We start from the raw sequence: 23,612 nt of genomic DNA on the forward strand, positions 1-23,612 counted from the left end.
ATACAACAGCAGTATAATAATGTGAGGACAGCTTTCCATTTAGCATTCCAGGGTTGTACCAGAAGGCCTATTGCAGATGCCATCACTGCAGATGCCCTGTTTCTGTTCAAACTTTTGAGGCTGCCCAGGAGCTTGGCCACAAGTCAATGGCTGACAGCCCAAGACATGTGTTCCCCTCAGAGGCAGTCTGTTTATGTTATTTCTTCCATCCTAAGATCTTGTGCTTAGCTACTTAAAATTCTGAGGTTTGCCTACCTCTTCTCCTTATTTTCAGGAGATTCGTTTTCAGTGAGGATTCATTTCACCTAGCTTTAACTATCTGACCAGTAAAAGCACTACCAAAGCCAGCCATTTCAGCTCCCCATGTGCTGAGCTGTCTTCTTAGACATCCATTTAGGACAGAGTGGGTCACTTCTTGGAGCTGCCTAGACAGGGGAGCCTTGATGACTGAGTCTGACTAAAGGCATGTTTTATAGCTAGCACAAGTCAGGTGAGCTGAATCACTGAGCAAACAGCCTCCTGACACAAGAGACAGTAGTTGACTTCATTGCTTCAGCTAAGTGATTTTGAAGGACTTAGGATGCTGTTATTACTTTTACTTAAGACCTTGTCCATACCAATCTTGAGGTTGCGCAAGGTCTTTGGGCTTTGCACAAGTCTCTTCCACTGCTTGAATTCATCCTTAACATCTAATTGGGATTTCTCTTGCTGCAGCAGGGAACCAGCGTCTCTCATCTGTTTGCTGTGCACCTCTGAGAAGAAACTGGCTCCACTTCCTCAATAACCTCCCACCACTAGCAGACAACAGCTTAGTCCCCCCTTAGCCCCTACTTCTCCAGTCTGAATGAACAAATTAGATCCCTCAAAAGGGATAGCAATGGAATTTCAAACATTTTATGACTTTTAGGATGAGATTCCCTGGGAGATCATTCCCGATTTTATTTATTTATTTATTTGTTTACAATGTCAAGTATTGACCAAAATGAATGATTCTCAGCTCTGCAAAGGTACTCGTCAAGGCAATGAATTCTCCCTGGATGATGGTAGGCGCTTCAGAAGAGCAGATGTTGTCCTCAAAACTAACTGCAGTAGAAAAGAAGGATCCCACCAAGGCAAATATATCCCTAAACGAGTGTGGGATCAGGCTCTGCCCTGGTGTTTGTATTTCACACGAGTTTTGCAGAGAGGCATGTTCGTCTCTGCATGTTAAACGCTTGTGGGGTCAGAGAGAGCCTGGGTCGCTTTGGTCCCAATCCAGCAGCTCTGTGCAGCAGGGCATGGGCTCCCTTTGCTTTTACACAGGCATAAAACTTTACTTAAAACCTCCTGGAGTTTTCCTTCTTGGATTGGGGGTTTCAGATTTGTTTACCTTATAAAAACATACATGTAAAAAGAGTATAAAAAGGTTAACTGTGGTTAAGAGTAAGCAGCGGTAAAGCACGATGCGATAATAGCTGAAAACATAGCCAGTTTCAGAGAAAGTTAGGAGAAACCATCTCCACACGGCAGTGGAAATCATCCCACGTTTTCCACATTCGAAGGGTTATTTTAGGACAAAATCCACAGCTAACAGTGTGGATCTTCCCCTTCCTACAGAGCTGTTGGGATGATGAGTGTTGGCCCCATGGCCCCAGCTTCTGGTGGAGAGGAGGCGGGGGGCAGCGGGGCTGAACCCCAGGGCGGCGGCATGTCCTTGTGTGGGGCAGGACCTGCCTCTGCCGCCCCCATGGCTCCTCGGAGCACCGAGGGCTGTCACCCATCGCGGGTGCGGGCACGTAAGGAGGAGGTGTAGCGGGTGTGTGGGGTGGCTGCTGGCCCTTTAAGAGAGGCCGGGGCCAGGAGCGGTGCCATGGCAACGGCTTGACAGCCGTGACCGGAAGCGATTGAGGGTTAGAGGTCGCCGGTGGCAGCGGGAACATGGCGGCTGCCTTGGCGGCGCTGGGCGCTGGCGGCGGCGCGGCCGCGCTCCCCCAGGCGGCGGCCTCCTGAGCGGGGCGGGGGCCGGGCCGGGCCGGGCCGGGCCGGGCCGGGCCGGGCCGAGCCGAGCCGAGCCGAGCCGAGCCGAGCCTCCTCCCGCCGCGGTGCTGCCCTGTCTGAGGTGAGGGCGGGCGAGCGCGGGCGCTCCCGTGGCGGGCGGCAGGCCGGAGCCTCGGCGCTGGGTCTCCGCCGCTGTCCCGGCCTTGCCGGGTTCTTCTCGCCCTTCTGACTCGCCTCCCGTCTCTTCCGCAGGCATGGTCGGCGTGCTGTAGCAGAGCTGGGAGCCGCGGCGATGCCAGAGGAGGAGCCGCGGGAGGAGAGTGCTTGAGCCGGCCTGAGGATACGGGCAGTGTGTGTGAAACGTGTACGTTACCGACGGCGGGGGTTCGGTACTGCTGCTTTTATTGCACCTAGAGCAACGAACGGAGGCTTGTTCTGGTCTCATCCTGAGCATCACTCCATGTGGGAAAAGTAGAGCCTTTTATTCTGGCTTGCATATACACCAAAGTCAGTTTTTGCCAGCTGTAGCCATGTAGTTTTCCCTGTTTGCTGTGTGTGTTGTCCCTTCTCCCACCCGTTTTGTCGTGTAGGCTGCTGTCTCGGCTGTCTCGGCTGTCTCGGCTTTGCCCTCTGGCAAAACTGAACTTTGACCCGAATGCTGTCTTGTGCAAGAAGCACAGGGTGAATGTCAGAACAAGGCATGTACCTTGGCACAACCAGGCTGTGCAGAGCATAGCTCTTGCTGCAGAAAGCTGCAGACTGAAAAAAGAGTACTAGAATTAAACGATGTGTGCAAAAGTTTCACGTTTGTGCTTATGTGTATCCATTGTGCTACAGGACTTGCTTGTCACTAGTCTCCTTTTTTAATCTCTACTTGTGCCAGTGGATGGAGTGGACTATGCTTGCATGATGGATATTTTGCTTATTGATCGCTACAACTTGCCATATCTCACTCCATAGTAGCTTGTTTTGAAGACACCACCAACTCTCTGCTTTTGGACCCTTGGACTTTTCAGTAGCAATATTTTAATGTTTCTCAAGCACAAACTTATTCCACTGTAACACAGATTAACAGATGGTCACCACCATCACCCCCCCTCCTCTTGCTTTACAAATGAGGAAACTAGGATTGAAAAAAAAGAAGGAAAGCCCAAAGTATGTCTTAAATTGAACACAGAAATCTGAAACAAGTTGTTGGGCTTTGTAATCAGATTTTATAGTATCATCTAATACTCTGAACGTGAAACTTTTGTGGCAGCTGTAGTATCTGGCTCCTCAGCAAATCAAGGTACAGTTTAACTCTGTGAATACATAGTCTGGTCAGTGTGTGGGCTGCAGCTGAAGAGTGTGGTCTCACTCCTTCACCATCACTGGCCATGGGTTGCTGCTACTCTCTTTGTAGTGGTATTTAGTGGTTGGATGATTTCAGGGACAGTTGATCTAACAGTTTTATGGGGATGGCTTTCTGTCAGATGGAAGTTATTCCAGTGAGTGTTTGCTCTGATATGAATGAGAGCTGTTTCTCCTCCTGCACTAATGTAAACCAGCTGTGGATTAAGTGTAATGCGAAACTGTACCTTGAGAAACCAAATCTCATATTGGCCATTCAGAAAATCAGGGCTACATATAAAACTGAAAAGTTTGGATTTTAAAAGGAAAAAAAAAGTCAGCCATGTGTAGGGAATATGTGGTAAGAGAGAAGGGAGCATAAGCCTGTGAAGGAACTTTCCCATCTTTCCAGAGTCTTTTCTCCATTCATTTCATGCCAAAGAGCTTCCGTGCTGAAAAAGAGAAGTCTCCCAAAGCCTTATTTGGACCTCAGAGGCTGGTCCACCATGTGTACTTAGTGAGACAGGAATCTTGAAAGGAAAGTAATACTGTATCCTACTGTAAAAGCCCAGCTGAAGTTGTGTGGTGAAACCTTGTCTCTGGTATGTTCCTCAGTCTTGATGGGTTTTGCTTTCATGGAGTGTCCTGCCCTCCTCACAAAAACAATCTGAAAAGAAAATTGGAAGTGTAAGGAGATGTCATCTTTACATTCACCTGCGGTTTTAGCAGTGTTAGGGCTACTTGATCCAGCAAATCCTTTCTGCAGTTGCTCAGGTGGCAGCCCGTCATGGTGCATCTGTTCCTGCAGAGTCTCTGCTTCTTCAGCAGCTATTTTTAATAATGCCAGGCTAGATTCTTAATCACCTGAACTGCCTCAGGCACAAATGCTCTTGTCCTTCTGCTGGCTCTCTATTTAATTCTATCCAAGACTTCTCCCTGTAGAGTTTCTATCTCTTATTTTTTGTTTAGACAATCTCATTTATGTCCTTTCTTACCTGTCACTTGTCTTGTCCTTCCATGCCTTCACATGCCTTCGCACCTCTGCTTTGCCAAAACACACCTTTTCCTTTTCCTATCTGCTTCTTCCAGCTTCTTGGGACATTCAGAGTCTTTGTGTCAGTTTGTGCTTTCTTCCTACCTGGTCATTGCTTATGAACTATCTTTGTTTTCCTTTGTCCTCCTTTCCTTATTTCATTCTCCTGTTCTCCACTTACTCTTGTTCAAGGCTGTCCTTTCCTTGTTCCATCAGGTTGTGGTGCTGAGAACACACAAACAAGATTCCTCATGTTCTGTATGTGGTGTTGAGTTCCATAATCTGGTTTAACATTTTATTAGTTATGGACTGAGGAGAGCTGGCTTGTTTGTGTTGCATGTGTATTGTTTGGTCAGATAAGAGCTGGGAGGGGGAACCTAAGAAAGGAGAAAAATGGAACTATTAGAGTTGACTTTTTGTCATTGGTCCCTGCAGAGTATGGGTAAAGGCTTGCAGTCTGGTTTTATGTGACATTTGTTGCTCTGGCTGAAAAGTAAATTGCTCCTGAAAGACAATTTTGCAGCATTATAGAATCACACAGAATGGTTTGGGTTGGAAGGGACCTTAAAGCTCATCCAGTTCCAACCCCCTGCAACGGGCAGGGACACCTTCCACTAGAGCAGGTTGCTCCAAGCCCCTGTGTCCAACTTGGCCTTGAACACTGCCAGGGATGGGGCAGCCACAGCTTCTCTGGGCACCCTGTGCCAGCACCTCAGCACCCTCACAGGGAAGGATTTCTTCCTAATATCTAATCTAAATCTCCCCTCTGTCAGTTTAAAACCATCTCCCCTTGTCCTGTCCGTACAGGCCCTTGTCAAAAGCCCCTCTCCAGATTTCTTGTCGGCCTCTTTAGGCACTGGATGCTGCTCTAAGGTCTCCTCAGAGCTTTCTCTTCTCCAGGCTGAACAACCCAAACTCTCTCAGCCTCTTCACAGGAGAGGTGCTCCAGCCCTTGGAGCATCTTTGTGGCCCCTTCTCTGGGCTTGTTCCAACAAGTCCACGTCCCTCTTGTGTTGGGGGCCCCGTAGCGGGGTGCAGTTATAAAGTCCATTGCTGCTGCAGGGCACAGTGAGATGTGAGAGCGCAATGTTAACAGACTTCTTGAAACGTAGACAAAATGTCTCTTGTTTTTCTTACTCTTTTTCTCTTAGCTGAACTAGTTTGCTTGTGAACTTGTTTTGCTGTAATAATTTACTCGATTTGCTTGTATTAGTGTTTCTTACATGCTTGGGTGCTCAAAACTGAGGGAGTCTTTATTTGTCAATACAAAATGAATTGCACCACTATGTTCACACTCTGTCCTTTCATGAGTTTGAGAAAATTAATTTGCTTTTAATCTGACAGCAGGTTTAGTTTGGGTTTGGTTGTTTCGGTTTTTTTATTTTGCTGAAACAAAACTGATTGTGGGGTTTGTTTTTTTTTTTTTGGTGCTTTTAAACATGCCTTTCCAAGACATTTCATCTGTGATATTAAAACTCCCATGACTCTTGAGGGGTTTTTCTTTGGGCATCCTTTGGTATGATACATGCTATTTATGTAATTTTAGGTATCAAGGGAGCAGGTATTGCTTTCCTTCCAGTGGTTCTGAAACGTATTGCTTAATCTCAAGTGCCTTCTCATTGAGTTTATGGTGTTTTTGTTGTTTTTAAGGCATCCAGCATATCTTATGTTTGAAAGAAATCGATATCTATTTACTCTGTTCTTTTGATGGCAGCTTCAGAAGTGCCATGAATGCTAAATGAAGAGACTGTCTGATAAGTCTATACAAAGCAGTTATGTGGATCACCACACATTGCTTGTAGAAAGAGGTTAAAAATGCTGTAGTCATTTATGAGATTGCTGTTTGAATCACGGAAGTGTTCCTCTAAACTGCTGTGTCCCCAGACATGCTCACAGTTCCTGGGTGCTTTAATATATGAATGATAGGTTGTTTTGTACTCCTTTGGCAAATCAGTGAAAGGACGAACTGGTTGTAGTCAGAAGAGTGAAAAGATAACCAAACACCCAGGCTTTTATAGGAGAACAAGAAATAAAACACAACTAAGCCATTCATTTCTCTTGGTAAATCAAAGACAAGCGATAGCAGGCAATGCAGGTACTGGCAAGTACGCTAGTCCTGATTTTTAAACAGAATTGAGTTACTTTGATTTCCTGGAATCCCGTTAGTTGCATCAAAATGGTATTGGTTGTCACAGTTCAAGATTTAACTTACTGTTCAGAGTAACTGGAATTTATTATGGTTATATATGGAATGAACATACAGATCTAGGGTTATTGCATGATTATATATATAAAAAAGATATATATATAAAATTTTTTTTTTTCTTTTAACTTTTGCATGGTCAGTATGATAATGATTCCACCCAAATGTAAATGTTAATTGTGAAGTAACAGAAAATATGCTGTATGCCCCTTCAAATCTATTGACGAGACCCTCTCTGGTGTTGGAAGGTACAAATGTCACTGTTTTGCTACATGTGAGATGTGTGGAATGCCTCATGTGGCCGCTGCTGCAGTTTTACAAGTGCTGAGAATCCTCTGTTGAGCTTGATCAGCTCTTGGAGAGACAGAGGTAGTAGATTGAAGTTTCAAACTCTTTTTCTTTCCTCAAAGAAAACTCTTTATGTCTAAGTAATTAATTCCACATCACTTGGTAATTTTGCTCTTAGGTTTCATCATGGTTACTCTTATCTAGTGCTGATATTGATTCTTTAACATTGATTTCCCAAATTTTCACGCAAGCAACAATCTCCAGCCTGCATTTGTTCAGATCAAGTATTAGCATTATGTGTTTGAATTCAGAAGATAATTGCATATCTTGCAAATTACCCAATGTCTGTTTCATCGTGAAACATTTAGAAACCCATTTTAGTTTCTCGTAATTACAATGTTTTAGTCAGACAGCCATCTAAACTTAGGACAGCACTTTGGCAGTGATCTGCTTGTTTTTCTAAAATGAGCACAGTTTCTGTGGTTAAATTTTCCTTTCATTTAAATATAGATTTTAATCGGTGTAGGCCAAACTTTTCCAACCATGTTTAAAATTAGCTCAAGCCATATTTTAGAAAATATGTTCTCCTAATGTGATTTAACTTATGTAGAAAAATGTATGCAGAAATGAATGTTTTTAAGCTGATTAATGCTTTTGAATTAATTTTTGTTTGCAAAAAAAGGTTTATAGACTAGCTCAAATATGACTTGGTACTACTAGTCTCTTTATAATAAATACCACTGAGAGCACTTCATGCTGTGCTTCTGAAATCTGGAAGGTAGCTGTTAAGAAAGGAACTGTAAATTCCATTCATCAAGCGGCTAAGTTACAACATCAAAACAAAGTAAAATGTTTGCTGTTCTTCCAGGCTTCATGCAAGTGTTGTTTTGGAGATTACTGAAGATTTCACTGGTTGTCTTATACTTCTTTAGGCAGGGTATAGTTGCCATTTTCAGTTGGTAAGTTGAAGTTGTAAATAGATGCATAGCAAGTGTTGAGCTTTGTGCAGAGGATATTCAACCTTGTATGTATTCCGAAATAGAAGTGGCAACAGGTTTGAATTGAATCTCTCAGGTGGCTATTGCAGCTCCCTGATTTAGTGCTAAACGTCTGGTAGTTTAAGTTTCTAGAAAAGTATTAAAAAACCCAAAACAAATAAAAATCAAACAAAAAGTCCCCCCTGAACTGTTACCAATCTTATCCCTCCATTTTTATCCAAACATAGGAAAAAAAGATCTTTGCTATACCCAGGAAGTTTGGCAGTTGGCAGAGAGTTCAGAGATGGAGAGAGTCAACCTGTCAGCAGATTTCTGTTCAGGTAGACTGTTTCTACTGATCATGGGTCAGGTGAGATGCTTTCACAAAGAATTGGGAGGACACATGTCGTAAGAGGGAGATGAGTTGTGTGGATTTCCACTATGTGGAATGCAGGGTGATGTGCTGGTTAGCTTTGGCACACTGTTTCTGGAGATGTAGAGAATGATCTAGAAAAGAAGTGCTGTCCAGGTTTGGACATGAAACTGTGAGAAATCTGACTTAGTTTTTCAGATGCTTTATTTTATTATTCAGATGCTAGAAAGACTAGGATCCTTCTAGGTTTTAATACTTAATCTTACAGTAATCGTGCCTGTTCAGCTGATCAATTCCATTTGCTACCAAGATCATGTTTGTTACTGTGATTCTATTGATCTGCTAAAATGTAAAGAACGTTGGTTTTGAAAAAGCTGATACTACGGCAATAGTAAGCAATAGCAAATTTATCAGTGACTGGTAAACCTTACCTTTTTCCCAATTGTTGCAGCTTGTGGTATTTCAAGAAACTTAAATAGAACAAACACTTTTTCATTTCACTCGATTTTTCTCAACCACGACTAACTCTTAACCCAGAATTCATGTGGTACAGTGGGAATTTCTCAAGCATTCATCTGACTGATTAGCAGTTACATGTTTTGTGCTCACTGAAAAACAACTTTTAACTCTTCTGGTATGATAAAGCCAGTGGACTGTGATGACTGCATGCTGATCCATGGAAGTTAACTTTGTTCAAAGTGAACCAAACTGCCAACTGGCTTCCAGCTTTCAGGCTATGATCAGAGCTTGGAGCTTGTCCCTGGTTCTGCTGGGTAAAGATTGTGTATCAGCTGGAGTTGGGGGCCACGTGCTCCAGGGAGTCATCACAAGGTCCTTTAACAAAGCCAAGGAAAATGACAAAAAACTTCTCAAAGAGCAAAACAAGTAGAAGGAATACTTACCTGTTAAGTCTCTGTTGGGTTTGGAGCCTGTCTTTTTTTTGTTTTGTTTTAATGCTCCACTCATGGAGAACCTCTTTCTCTTGAGTACATTTCAGAAAGTGTGAGGTAGTATGCTCCTGCCAAGGTTATTGAGCCAGAGTCTGGTAAGGAGAGGCTAATCATATCCTTTCGGCCTCCTGCACAGACAGTAGCTTTCTTCTGGTCTTCCCTCTTTGGTGTGAAAACACCACTAAATCTGTCAGCAGAACTAGTGAATTCCCTTAAAAAGAAAACAGTTTTAGCAATTTCTTTCAGGGCCTCTTGCCCAGGTCAGTAGATTTGTCCTTAGGACAAGTAAAAATGATGCACTGCCAGTGCACTAATTTTGTGTAATTCATCATCAGATAGTGGAAGCAGTGTTGTGGGAATTGGCATGCATTTCACATTTGGAAAGGGGGTATTTGGTTTGGTTTAATCTCTCTTAAATAATTGCAGACTGTTTAGGAAGATGGAATTTAATGTTCGGGGTATGTTTGATCTCTTTAAACTTTGAGGATAAACTGTTTTAGAAAAGGATTGGTCTTACTGTGTTTTGTGCTGTCTCCATGAGATAGATAGATTTTGCACTAGAGTTTCCTTACAAAAATACTTGTGTGTCAATCTGATTTATACAAGTGTTTTGCAAACTCATCTATTTCTAACCACTGAATGTGACGAAGGGTGTGTCTCCCAAAATCATGGCTTTGCTCAGAGAAGCGTGTTCTTCTATGAGGAACATCAGGTTTAAGTTTTCACTTGAATACCAGGCTTTAAATAAAATCCTGACAGTTACCCACTGTTTCCAGCGCTTGCATGGTTCAACTGTTCCTTACAAATTGAATACTTCATTATTTTGTCATTAATGGTTGTATCTTTAGATCCAAATTTCCAAAATTTACTTAAAATAATTGTTTTTATAAAAGCTTTGTTTGCAGAATGTTTTGGGTTTTTTTACTGATGTAGTAAAGGTAGGCATTGTACTTATTCTATTTCAGTCCTACTCTGAAGAAAGAATCTTAATCTCTTTCCTAAATATTGAGAAGCATTTAGTTTTGCATCTCTGTTGGATACAGGGTTAGGTGTTGAACAGTGTCAGGTCCACTAAGCAATAAAAAAAATCCCACTGTAAGACAATGCTTTAGCTGAATAACACATCTTATTTAGGTTTTGACAGTGAGTAAAAGAGCTGTGTGTTTATCTTGTCTGCCACCTGAATAGTTTTTGAATGACAAATGCCTGCAAAGATGTCCCAGGTTAGACAGCTATATTTTTGTGTGTTGCTATTGCAGTAGGTCATTGAAGGACCTTGAGAGATGACTGATCTGCAAAATTGAGACAAAGGCTCTGTAGTTATGGTAGTATGGAAATTAATTCTAGGCAGAAGCAAATAGGGCTTGAGTGGTCACAATAGGGATATTGCTGAAGTGATTGTTGATAACATGGGAGTACGTATTATCTTCTGTCCAGAGGGAAAATAGCTAAAATTATCTTTTTGTTGTTAAAGTAATTGCAGTAGGCTAGTGTATTGAAGAATATGATGTGATATGCAGAACACTTGTGCAGTAGAGTATCTTTGAAAATATACAAATAGCAGTTATTTTTAATTAGAGAAAGAACCTTATGAAAAGTTTAGAGGATTCAGTAAGCTTTGATTGGGTCAGTGACATGTTGGCAAGATTCATTTTACATGTAGGCAGTGGCAAATAGAGGTGGTAAATATGGCTTTTTAGTTCCTTTTTAACTTAATGTAAGGCATCCATAAAAATCTGTTAAGACTGGTATTGCACATATTGTCCATAGCTTTATCATGAGCACTGGGCATGCAGAATTAAGCTTGCTTTCAGAACAAAAGGTATCATCATTGTGAGCAGAATGTTAGAATGAGTTTGCATATTAGAAAGAAAGATTCCATTTCCTGTCTCTGTCACCTCGCATTGTGTCTTGAAATGCAGAATTAGCTGAAAACGGCGTATTTAGGATAGGCTTTTACTGAAGTTTAGAAACTTGTCATTTATTCATAAACCTAAAACAAGCAAACCTTAAAATTTAGGGAAACTGTCTGGTAGCTTTGGATTTCAGTGCAAGATATTCTCTATGTACAGTATTAACACAGATGATAATGTTTACTAGCAGTATCACAAAATGACATATTGGCTAGGAGATACCCCCAAAAATGGAAAATAGTAGTGGCACAATGTTGTTGTACATAGAGTTCCACAGGCTGCTGAATATTTTAGAATGGAAGTTTTCAGCAGTACTTAAAATGATCAGATCTGCAGAAGAGTAATATTTTAATGAATACTTACAGCGTGACAAGAGGAAAGAGAAATTATCAGCAGGTATTTCTTCATCACTTAAAGACTGCTGTTACTGCTGTAGCTCTCCAGCCATTTAGCTAAGTGGTTTACAGGTAGTATATATTACAGACTGTAGAGCAAATGCCTTTGGCTTCAATATGCTATAAAGATGCCATTTCCCTGGGTTTTTGCATGTGGGACCTTAGCTCTTCTGCATGCAAATGGGGCAAGTCTCCCAGCTTTTAGGAACTTGGGATTTGGTGTTCGTATGGAGGAGTGTTCTCCCCTGCCAAGGAGTTGCATCTTCTTCTGAGAGACCTCAATGTCTGTCCTTCTCTTGAGAAAGGCTATGGTGTGCTTTTCTGCCCATATCAATGTCTTGAATGATTTTAATATTTAGAGTGAAGTTATCAAGAACTTTGATTTCTGGTTTGGAAGCTATTTGATATAGAACCATCAGTCTCTTGTTCTTAATTAGATGATTGTTTTGTTCTTAACATCTCTCCCCTAAGCTGGACCTTACTAAGAGCTTTCAGGTTTCCACCAGGCATGAGCTAGAACATAAAAGTGAAGTTCATGTTGGAATGAGGTCTGGAGAGAAGCAAAGTTGTGGGCAAGTATTTTTCTTTTTTCCAAATGTTAAGCTACGGCCACATTAATAATATTTCTACAAAAACATTACTGGGCTAATTTAAAGCAAAACTCTAGAACTGTTATATCCCACATGGCATGAAGCATTCCTGCATTTTTTTTTCCCTGGTGTATTAACTTCTGACACAGAAAGGAAATGAATTTTAGAAAGAACGTTATACATAAACCATTTGAGACATTCTCTGTTAAGGAAATACCAGCTGTCAGGAAAGATGCAGCCAATGTTGAGTTATATTAAAAACATTGTAAAGGAAATATTTCTCGAGGAAAAGTGGATTAATTAAAACATTTTAACTATTTTTGCTTTGGAAGAAGGTTAGAGAAGTTCTGTATAAGCCCCTTTTAAATGCAGCCATTATTAAAAGCCATGAATTTATTTTTCCAGAAGGACGTTGACTTAGGTAAGTTGTTCCTTAATGTAGAGTAAAGAAATTTTCTGACTAAAATGTAACTAGTAGGAGGGCAGGGGGAAAAGAGAGAGAGAGAAGAAAGTCTTGGAGTCATTCTACTTTATTACCTTCAAATTCTATAAGCTGGCTTACATTGATTCTTCTTGATGGAGAGAATTTATATCAAAAGGAAATAGGTTATATTTTAGGATTTTCATATTAACATCTTTATTTGAAAATTGGTTCTTTTATGAGCAATTAATAGCACTAGGAGGCATTATTTGGCTTCTGTAGAGGAGAATAGTGGAGTGCACATAAAAAGGTACCTGGATCGGGCATGTGAAACATTAAATATGATAGGATTTACACTTTCTGTATTTCAGTCTAGCCTGCTGCCTTTAAGGACTTGTACACTGAATATGCAGATTTACTGTAATGGTTTAAAACAGCAGCTTTTGGTTTAATTACCAGTTTGTTCTTTTTCCCATTAATTTCTTGATGCTATCAGAGCTCCCCTGAAATGTAGCAAATACAGACACACATCTGTTACCTTATAGATATGCTCCAACCTTTGTTTAATTTTTTATTTATTTAAGTAAACAGGTTGCAGGGGATGTTTAGATGTGATGTGACCTATTTAAATGTTGAGTTTTTTATTTTAGCATGAGTAGTATATATGGGAGTGTTAGGTCTTCCTCTGTTTTAAGACTCTACTTTTTCATTGTAATGATTTTCTGGAAATTCATGAAGATCAGAGTGTTTTGGTTTGTTCCTTGAAAACATTAAAATTGCATTTCTCAAGTTACATGACTGCTCTTAGAGACAAGCAGCTGTTGTTCCCCCAAATTCTCTTCCCACTAGGCTTGTGATCTTTGACTTTGTTAAAATGCCACCAGAAACCCAAGTACCAAATGATATATGGGCTAAATTTTATAATGTCACCCACATCTCCACATTTGAACTGTCAGTCTGTAATTCCAGTAACACATTCCCTTTTTTCTCATTAAAAAACTTGCTGTTCAGGATGGCTTGTATTTTAGGAATGCCTTAAAGATTTAAGGAATGGGGTCTGTAGAACCTGTTTTATTTTGCATATGCTTGATTTTGTACACTGAGCTGAGTAAAGGGTTGAAGAAGATGATCATCTGAAGGTTTCAAGTGCCACTGAAGAACTGGATTTTGCTTTTTACTTGGTAAGCAAGACATAATGTTGTAATTAACAATAACTAATTTTGATCTTTGTATTGAATAGTAAGGTTTCGAGTTGGATACTTACAAAGAATGCAGAGCTTTCACAGCTGCAACTGAAGCTAATAGCAACTGTGAATTATGCTTGTGATGTACTGCACAGTGACAGATACTCTGAAAAAAAAAAGAGTCTGGAAACATTCCAGATTAGGCAGGCATAATTCATATACTCTGATATAATGACTTTGATAAATGACTGACATATACTTTCAGGTGGTAATATAATGTGCATAATATGGAGGAAAAAGTTAAAAATAAAGGATTTTTTTTTTTTTTTGTCCTGGTATTTTAGTAGCTTAGGCTAATTTTAGCACTGTGCTATGAGAAGGAGAAAAAGAAATACAAAGTAATTTCTCCCTGTTAACTCTGCTGTCACAGCGTGTGTGTTGGGTGAGGCAGGGTTCCTCTTTGAAAAAACAAATAACCCAGCCAGGAAGGAACAGCCTTAATTCTGGTGTTTCATAACTTCTATATGTTTGATTGTGCAGTTTCAGCATCCCAAATGTTTTTTGAATGTACTATGAAGGTAAGAATTCACTGTCAGGGTGCTGGGTGGTGCTGAATGTCCCTGATCTTTTAGCTGTGAACCTAGCAAACTGTAATTACGCTGTGGATAACCCCTTACTAAAGGTGATGTTCTCCCTCATGTAAACTCCCGTGGTGCAGTATCAGACCTCAGCTTTTCAGGCTGAAACTAGTTGTTGTATGTTGGACTTATAGAATGGTTTGGGTTGGAAAGGACCTTAAGGTCATCTAGTTCCAGCCCCTGCCATGGGCAGAATCTACAGAATCTCTTGATTAATAGTCTGAGACTATGCTTTACTGGCAATCTGTTTAATCAAATGCAAAATGATAGATACCCTAGATCAATGCAGACTCCAAACAGAAGTAACTAGACTGAGTTCCTGAATATAGCATCAAGACCACTCATCATGTCAGGTCAAGAAAAAAAGTAATCCGAGTATTCCAGGTTATTTCTGCAAAGCAGATTCTGCAGTTTGCCTGAATTGTATAAATCCTGCTTTATGCCTCTCACATAAATCTTTCTTTTGTCTAGAATGAAGTAGTTCTTTGTGTTTCACGTATGCACGATTGAGATTGAGCATGTGATTATTGTTCCAAGGAGAAGAAAGAGAAAAAGAGTCTCTTTCTAATTTGTCAAGTCACATTTTGAAATTTTCTTTATAGTGAAAATTGTATTAGCCATCTAGGACCAGTCTGATGACTCTGCAATCAAGATGAAGGATGTTGATTGGAATGCCTTTCTTCTGGGAAATTAATACTGAACCACTATGCACTGATTGACCTGTACTGTCTAATTAGTGATAGGTTTACCCAATCTTTGTTGGCTTTCACAGTGAAATTAAGCCTAAAAATGGATTCAAAGTTATCTGATCTAAATATATCTTAATCTTTTATGATACTTAGAATGAGACAAAGCCTATTTGATGAACTGGGAGACATCTTTACAGGTGGATAACTTGGTGGGATGCATTTTGAATGAGGTATGAAGCTTGGAGTTTTAGTTTTATCCCAGTTTACCTTATTCGATGGTCAGTTAAATCTTTTCTTCAGCTGTTGATTGAGGGGGAAAAAAAAATATTGCTACAAAGTATATTTCTGCCCTGAATAATAGGAAGTAACTAAATTATATTATAAAAATATATAGCAGCTTTCCCAAAATTGCAGGTTGTAGGTGTTCTTTAGTAGGGCATCTTGCAGCTGAATTAAGCTGGTTCTTAACGTATAGAAAAACCTACTTTTGGTGTAAAAGGGTCAGTTATGATTTATGTTGACGTAATTTTCCATCTATATGCTTGATATCATTATCTGACAGTATAGAAGCTAGAGATGGAAAGTTATAAAGAGGAATGATTTGACTACATTATTTGACAACATCTATCATTGATAGATGAGTCCCATTAGCCGTTGTGTTGTGTTGAACTGCAGCCAGCCATTTTGAAATATTTTAAATCCTTAGCATTCCTGAACAACTGGAGGAGAATCCTCTACTGATACTCCTTCTAAAGGTGTTTATTACTTATTTTGGTTGTAGTTTGGTATAAGAATTTCTGTTAAGTATCAGGAAATGATTAAATTTTTCCATAGTGACTGATGCAGTTAAACCTGGTTTGAAGCTTCGAATCTGTTACCAGTAAAAAAGGTTTATGATTATGCTGTTAGAGGTTTTAGATCACTTTTAAATTTCTTATTTCCCATAAAATACCTAAAATCCCACCAGTATAAGACATCAGCTATTTATCTATAAACCTTAATTTTATTGGTCGAATAGAGAATCCTGTAAGAGCAATCTTGTGCAAAGCTAGTTTTGCAAGTTTTCCTTTGTTCTGTTCGTTACACTTGTGTCGATGCATTTCCATTTCCAAACCTCATCAAAGTTTCCAGTTTATCAGCATTCTGAGATGCAGAAAATGATTGGTCTGAGTGTCTGTGCTGTATGCTTTGAAGATAAGATTTGTCTGTAGCAGCTGCCAAACTGAAGCCTGAAAAAATGCCAGGACTTTCATGCCAGGAGTTTTATGCTGAGTTTTCTAGAATGGCTTTCGCTATTTCTTGCTCTGTCACCATTAATCTCTTTCTTCGTTGCCACAATGTTGCTTACTAAAAAATCTGAGAAATGCTTATCAAATAACTTCTCATTCTGTTTGTCTATTATATACTTTTTGCATACTGCAAATTGCTGTAGATTGCTCTGGAAAGAACTATGAAAGAGTCATGGCTTAATATAACTTAAGTGAAAAGGATCTTTCAGTTGTTCTTTATGTCTTCTAGTCTATCTAGGTGTTTGGTATTGCGTCCTCTTACTGAAATGTGTGAGTCAGGGAGGAGAGAAAGAGAAATGTTGGAAGATCAGTGAACCTTTTTGTTTTGGAATATATTTACCTTTTCCTAAATTAGTTTGAACTGTTTTGTTAGGCCATATTATGACACAGAACTACTGAGACCTTATACACATTATAAAAAGCTTTAAAATTGGAAAGAGTTTTACCTGTTTCCTTCTTCTTGTTTATTTTTGGCAAGGATTGGTATGAAATTGTCATCTTTATCTCGATTTTCATGTTCATACAGTCCTCATTGGTTTGAGATCACCCATAGGTGATTCACAAGGGAAGATAATTCTCCTTAAAATAAGAGAGATCTTATTTATTCCTTTAAAGATCTCATCAGCTTCAGAGGAGGTAACTACTTAGCTTAAAGTAAGTTGCAGAATGAGGGGTGTTATTTGGGAAAGAAGGTTCCTTTCCTCTTTTAAGTCTTAGGAGGTGTGTGAATTGTGAACTGAAGTAGTTTTAGTGGCCGTTAAAGCTATTTAAATGTATGTTGTAACTAAGCCACTATAGGAAAATAATTTTCTTTCCTGAGGAAGGAAGGACAGAGGCACTTGCTATGCAGTCTGCTTTGCTATAGGCTGTTTCTACTCTTGTGTAATGGTCTTGTGCTAGAAGAAGGGAGAGGAGCACTTTAAACACAGGAAAATGTGGTTGTTAAGCCACAAAAAAATAAGAGGTTTCAAGAGCATGCCTAGTATCACAAACAATTTCTTTCATTCTTGATTTTGCTTTCAGCTTGAGAGTGACAGTTTAAAGAAAATGATAAAAAAAGTGACTTTCCTTTAGGTGACGGAAATCTCTTTGTCATTTCTGTAATGAAAATGCTCCCACTTTGAAATGCTTGTTTATTTCCACAAGTTTGGAGTGGCTCTAAATTCAGCGACTTCAAAATGTGCCTGTAGGTTTGAATTGGCCTTCTTGACATGCACTTTGTTGTTAAATGAAACATTTTTATTGGCACAAACATATTTGCCTCACCTATTTTCATTTGCTAGTGGTGGGAACGGTAACATTAAAGGCTGTTTAAAACATATGAAGCGAGTTCTGGGGTCATTCCCCACCTGTTGTTGATTTTGGTTAATGCAAGAACAGTGAAAAGTAATGATGTTGGTGAAGTTCTGTCATCTAAGTTGTGGTTGTGTATCCTGCAAGGTGTAGATTTAGGCAATTTACACATCAACAGGTTTGGCTGGCTGCTTCAGGCAAAACTTGGGACTTCTGGGATAACAAATAGTGAGTGTTAGCAAGAAAGGTCACTTCTTAGCTTTAAAGTAACCTAGAGTACACTGTACTGCATTATGGAACAAAAGTCTGTAAATACAGAAAATCTTTGATTAACTTCTCCCTTTCAAAGTGTCTTGACCTTTATTGAGTTCCCCTAGCTGACATTTTTAGAAGACTTTTAGTATTATTTCCTTTCATTATAAAGGGTTTATTTGCGTATTTGCTCCCACATATTTCGTTGTCATCTTCTCTGCCATGTGATTTTCTTCAGCTACAACAGCATCTACATTTCATATCAGCGTGGTTACTGTAGTAGTGTAGTGATGTAGGCCTTTTTTATATAAAATTCTACAAATGCATTTCTGTAAGTAGATGTTATCTTGGTAAGCAAAAGAAAAATAAAACAAACGAGTGAAAAGGGGAAAAAAAATAGCAAAGCTGATAAGTACCTACAAAAACATTTGAAAGTCAGCATAATATATTCAAATCAGAAGTAAATCACATAGGATTCACATCATATATCTTTCTATTTTTAGTTTTGAAATTACTAGCTGCATTTTCTATTTAAAGGTAATGATATAGTTAGACTTCATGCAAGTGAATCATAGTATTGCAATGTTATTGTATAAAATAGTGATTGTTGGTTGTGCTTCTTACACTCTTCATCTTGTAGAGAGGGGGGAAAAAAGGCCCTCTGTGCTTTGGAAGTTGCTCAGACATTTCATAGTCTGGGGTGGTGGTAAATAAATTATACTAAATAATGCAGGCAACAGGAATACTTATTTTTGTTTTGTTGGACTAGACTTCTCCAGCTGGCATCTTATCTTTCCTTTTCCTCTGCTGTTAGCAACGTAGGTTGTGTAAGATTACAAATAATTCTTTTACAAGGAGTCATTACAGACTTGATCTTTTTACATGACTGTTCATACTGGTTCTACTGTCTCAGCTGGTAGCTCCCAGCTGTTCTTTAAAGGTCATGCCAGCAGTTCCTATTAATATGGCTTTGTCCTTCCTTTCCCCAGTTCTTATCCTGCTGTTGCTGCAGCAGAATGGGAACTTTCTCCAACAGTTGAAGGGTGATTAAATCTTAGTGGTTGGTGCCTTGGACAGCTGGCTAGCTCAACAAGATCTTCCCGACTTGGAGAAACAGCATCTCAAGAGCATCCCTTGCTCTATAATGACTGTCTGAACAAATCTCAGATGCAAGAGCTACTTTTCTCTTGACTACTTTCTTCCTCTGTAATTCTGTGTTCCCTGAAGCCTTTAAGTTGTTTTACACAAGGTGCTGTTTACAGCTATCAGTGCTTTCTAGTAAGATAGTGCATAAAATCAAACTTTTCCTTAGAACAAGATAGGGAGTTTATAATTTCAGATTTTATTTTCAAGATTCCAGAAGAGGGTGGAGGGTGCTGATGAGAATCACTGGTCATTTGCCATTAAGAAGGTTACAGGATCCAGGGATCCTATCCCTACCCATGGCAGGGGAGGGGTGGAACTAGGTGATCTTTAAGGTCCCGTCCCTTCCAACCCAAATCATTCTGTGATTTTAATTAACTTGCTTCTGATTGACTACCTGCTACTGGTAGTTGAGTGAAACTGAGGGTGGGATTTGTACCTTTGTTACTTGAATGGACAAGTTGTCTGGCTGCTGTCAATCCATTTCCTTTGTGGGTTTGGATACTCAGCAACAGTGAAGAAGGCTTTAAAGATTGCTGATAGAACAAAGGGATTAGGTCTGTTTATATAGAAGACAAGATCAGACTGCTAATGAATGAGTAATGTTGAGAAGGATATAAGGCCATGTCTTTTATGGCTTAAGATAAATGTTAACAGAGACTAAGAATAAACTTGCCATCACTGCCTACTGCGGGCTTGCTTCCTGCACCTTCTTATGAAAGACATGGTTCAAGACACTGTTAGACAAGATGACTGGATGGACTACTGCTGGTTCAGTTTGGCAATTTCTATGGGTTTTCCACTGGTCATTTCATTCTTCAACATCATACAAGATAACAGAATCTCTTAGGTCAAGACACTGCAAATATTCATTCTGCAAAATGTTGTTCTGTTAAACACAAGTAGATCCGAGTTTATAGAATCATTTCTTTCTTCAGCCTGGGCAATTTTCCAGTTTTCTGAGGGCAGGCAGCCCAGCAAGCACTCCTTCAGACAATTCCTCATCTTTCTCCTTTTTCCAGAATGAAAATCCAAAAATATCAGCAATGGGGACCAAAATAACAAAGGAAAAGTGGGTGTTGCCACTTCTTGCCAGGTTTTTTGTAAATATTCCTCTCCTTCCCTGTCCCAGAATAATAACAAAACTTCCCAAAGAATCCACAAAATAAACCAGACTCTTTTTCAGCCTCTGATCTAATCCAGAATAGGTGCCATAACAAAAATGCTAGAGAACAAGTACTGTAGAGGGTATACTTTTATCTGAGTATTAAGGTTTTATTCCTCCTCTGTTAAGGTTGTGAGAAATTCTAGGATATCTGCTTATCCTTGATGATGCTCAGCTGTTAGTCTTGTTTCTAGGATGTTGATTGAGTTGTTGCAAGTTGCTTGTATTTTAGTTGATAGTGAGGAATCTTAACTGGGGCGTGACTGTATAGATTCTATAGTTGAGGACAGACTGGGGTGAAATACTGTTATGGAGAACTGGGAAACCAGGGGATACAAGTTCCAGACAGAGTGATCCTAGGCTACAGGTTCTGTGATCCATGCCTGCTTGTTCCTCCTCCAGCTTCAGACACATGGTCAGAAATAATAAGTAGGGTGAGGCAGTACGGTAGGAAGTGAGACCCAGGAATCAGTGTTAAGCAGACCAGAGGTGGGATTCAAAACCAAGGCTGCGCTGGCAGAATGAGTTAATACAACCGAAGGGCCAAAGACCACTGCTGAGAAGCAGGATCAGGAACCAAGACCAAACAAGAGGGACAGGAAGCAGGTTTTTAGAGCAATAATCAAGATGTTACCTGCAGCTACAGAATAGCTGTTTGGGTTTCTTCTATACCAGATGTGTGTGACAAACATTGTGAGGTGACAAGGTCAGTTCATAGAATCACAGAATGGTTTGGGTTGGAAAGGACCTTAAGATCATCCAGTTCCAATCCCCTGCCATGGGCAGGGACACCTCACACTAGACCATGTCGCCCAAGGCCCCGTCCAGCCTGGCCTTGAACACTGCCAGGGGTGGAGCATTTACCACTTCTCTGGGCAACCTGTTCCAGTGCCTCACCACCCTCACAGTGAAAAATGTCTTCCTTAGATCTAACCTGAACTTCCCATGTTTAAGTTTAAACCCATTCCCCCTTGTTCTATCACTACAGTCCCTGATGAAGAGTCCCTCTCGAGCATCCTTGTAGGCCCCCTTCAGATACTGGAAGGATGCTCACTGAGAACCTCAGCCTTCTCCAAATTGACTGTAGTCAGTTCTTCTGTTTCCTTCCAGAGAGGGTCCACATTATCCCTAGTCTGTCTTTTGTTACCTATAGGAGCCCTTCCTGTTACTTTTGACATCCCTGGCCAGTCTTAATTCTAACTGGGCCTTAGCTTTCTTGACCTGATCCCTAGCTTCCTGGAAAATGTCTCTGTATTCTTCCCAGGCTGCCTGTCCTCACTTCCACCTTCTTTAAGCTGCTTTTTTCCCCTCTAAGTTTTCCTGGCAGCTCCTTATCCATCCATGGAGGTCTCCTGGCCCTCCTACCCCATTTCCTTCTAGTCGGGACACAGCGTTCCTGAGCTTGGAGCAGGTGATCCTTGAATATCAACCAGCAGTCTTGGGCCCCCCTGCCCTCTAGGGGTTTATCGCATGGAACCTTACTAAGCAGGTTCCTGAAGAGGCTGAAGTCTGCTTTCTTGAAGTCCAGGGCAGTGAGCTTGCTGCACGCTCTTCTCACTGTCCTGAGGATCTCGAACTCGACCATCTCGTGATCGCTGCAGCCAAGGCTGCCCTGGAGCGTCACATTTCCAACCAGTCCCTCCGTGTTGGTGAGCACGAGGTCAAGCATGGCACCTCTCCTTGTCGGCTCCTCTATTGCTTGAAAGAGGAAGTTGTCTTCCACACAATCGAGGAACCTCCTGGATTGCTTGTGCCGGGCTGTACCATCCCTCCAACAGATCTGAGGATGGTTGAAGTCCCCCATGAGGACAAGGGCCTGTGAGTGTGAAGCTGCTCCTATCTGTCTATAGAGAGCTTCATGCACACAGTCCTCCTGGTCGGGTGGCCTGTAGCAAACCCCGACAGTAATGTCTTTCATTGCAGTTCTCCCTTTGACCCTGACCCACAAACTACCAGTTGGCCCATCAGTTCTTTGAATGTTGGTGGCTGACTGCAGCTTGTCTGTCTTGAGTCATATGTGCTGCTGTTTTCTAAAGGTTGTTCTTATCTTAGTTGAAATACTTGGGGTTACAATGAATTCACTATTATGAGAGTTTAAAGGTAATGTTTTCTTCCCCCCCCAGGTGTTTTTTATGAACAAGTCATTGAACTTAATCATGTTCATACATGTGATTGATAGGAAAGAACAATTTCTTCGTCAGTGGATTTACCAGAGGAAGTTCTGCTGCCTTGGTTGATGCATTCAAACTCCATGAGATTGCTGCCTTTTAATGTGTCAGATGTACGCGATTGATCTGTGTAATGCAATGACTGTATGAACTGTGCCATGTCACATTCAGAAAGCTAACAAATGATTCCTTGAAACCATTTCTACCTGTGTGAGTCGTGGTGGGACTTGTGACCTCCTTACAATGTTTTTGAGGATCCTAATTGTGACCATTCTCCAAAGGGCAAGTATCTGTGAAGTATTTCCTGGGCAGTGACTGTCAGACTTTGTCCCCAAACCAGAGGGAACAGCCACCCAAACTCAGACATAGTCTGGAATCTGAGGACCATGTCTGTGTAAGAAAAGAGCTTCTCAGTTCCTGTGCTTCTGCTTCTATTTTGATTGCTAATAAAGTTTCTGTTGCGGCTTTTTTTTTCTTTCTTTTCTCTTTCTTTTTCTTCTTCTTTTTTTTTTTTTTTTTTTTAATAAATTTATTTATTTTGGAGAGTGCAAAAGATAGAAAACTTGATTCATAGGCTCCAGGCAATGTCTCATTGGAAGACTCTTGGAAAACCACACTTGTTCTAGACACAAACACGATGTCATTTCAGTAGCAGAATCCCTTTGTGAGCCTCCTGGAAACAAATGTTTTGCATGAGGCTCAATTTTTCTTGTTTTCAATTCATTCAAACAAATTATCCTGCTGACTCTGTTTGTGGTAAACTTTTCTTGAGAAAGCCTTTTCTTGAGCCCTGTTCAGAATCAGGACTGCATCTGAATGCTCTTTAGCATGTGAACAGGTAAACGTATCAAGCAGAGCACTGTGCCTCCATCTTCTGAGAAGCTCAGAAGATCAGTGTCCTTCAGTGCTTCCAGCTGGTGTCTCCTTCTGTTCCCTAAACTATTGTGCTCTCCATAAAAAAGTATGTTGACCTGAAACAGCAAAGCAGCTTGCTTTTCTTTCTTTAATTAGGTGTTGACTTAAGATATTCACAGAGGAAAGAGGATAATTTGCTTAAGTAAAGCCAACTGATAGTAGGACCTCTCTTCGTCTGTAGGGATCTTTTCCCCCTTCTGTCTGAACAATCCCAAGTGTTTGGTTTCTCTAGTGCAGAAGCAAAGATAGAAGGCTGGCTCAAAGTGTCAGGGAGGGAACTTACTTAGACATAAATCCAAATGACCTTGCTGAGTCTTTGAAACATTTGCTTTCCAACTGATTGAGAACATAGTCATGAGAAGAACGTGCTTGGGAATTTTCCACCTGCCCGTTTGACGTAGCGCAAGAAAGAAACCATTCATTTCCT

At 40.4% G+C, this 23,612-nt stretch overlaps 1 protein-coding gene across 5 annotated transcripts in view; it reads left to right on the plus strand.

The window, feature by feature from the left end:
• The first annotated feature begins 1,878 nt into the window (after window positions 1–1,878).
• Window positions 1,879–23,612, plus strand: part of LCLAT1 (lysocardiolipin acyltransferase 1) — a 121,204-nt gene continuing 99,470 nt past the window's right edge. For 4 of the 5 annotated variants that reach the window (XM_030499059.1, XM_030499063.1, XM_030499061.1 and 1 more), the window contains exons 1-2: window positions 1,917–2,098; window positions 2,230–2,341. The gene's annotated coding sequence lies outside the window, so the exon portion shown is untranslated. Of the gene's footprint in view, window positions 2,099–2,229; window positions 2,342–23,612 lie in introns of all 5 variants that reach the window. The other variant, XM_030499058.1, reaches the window with a different exon arrangement.

This window comes from Strigops habroptila, chromosome 10, assembly GCF_004027225.2.
Source record: "Strigops habroptila isolate Jane chromosome 10, bStrHab1.2.pri, whole genome shotgun sequence".
Lineage (NCBI taxonomy): Eukaryota > Metazoa > Chordata > Aves > Psittaciformes > Psittacidae > Strigops > Strigops habroptila.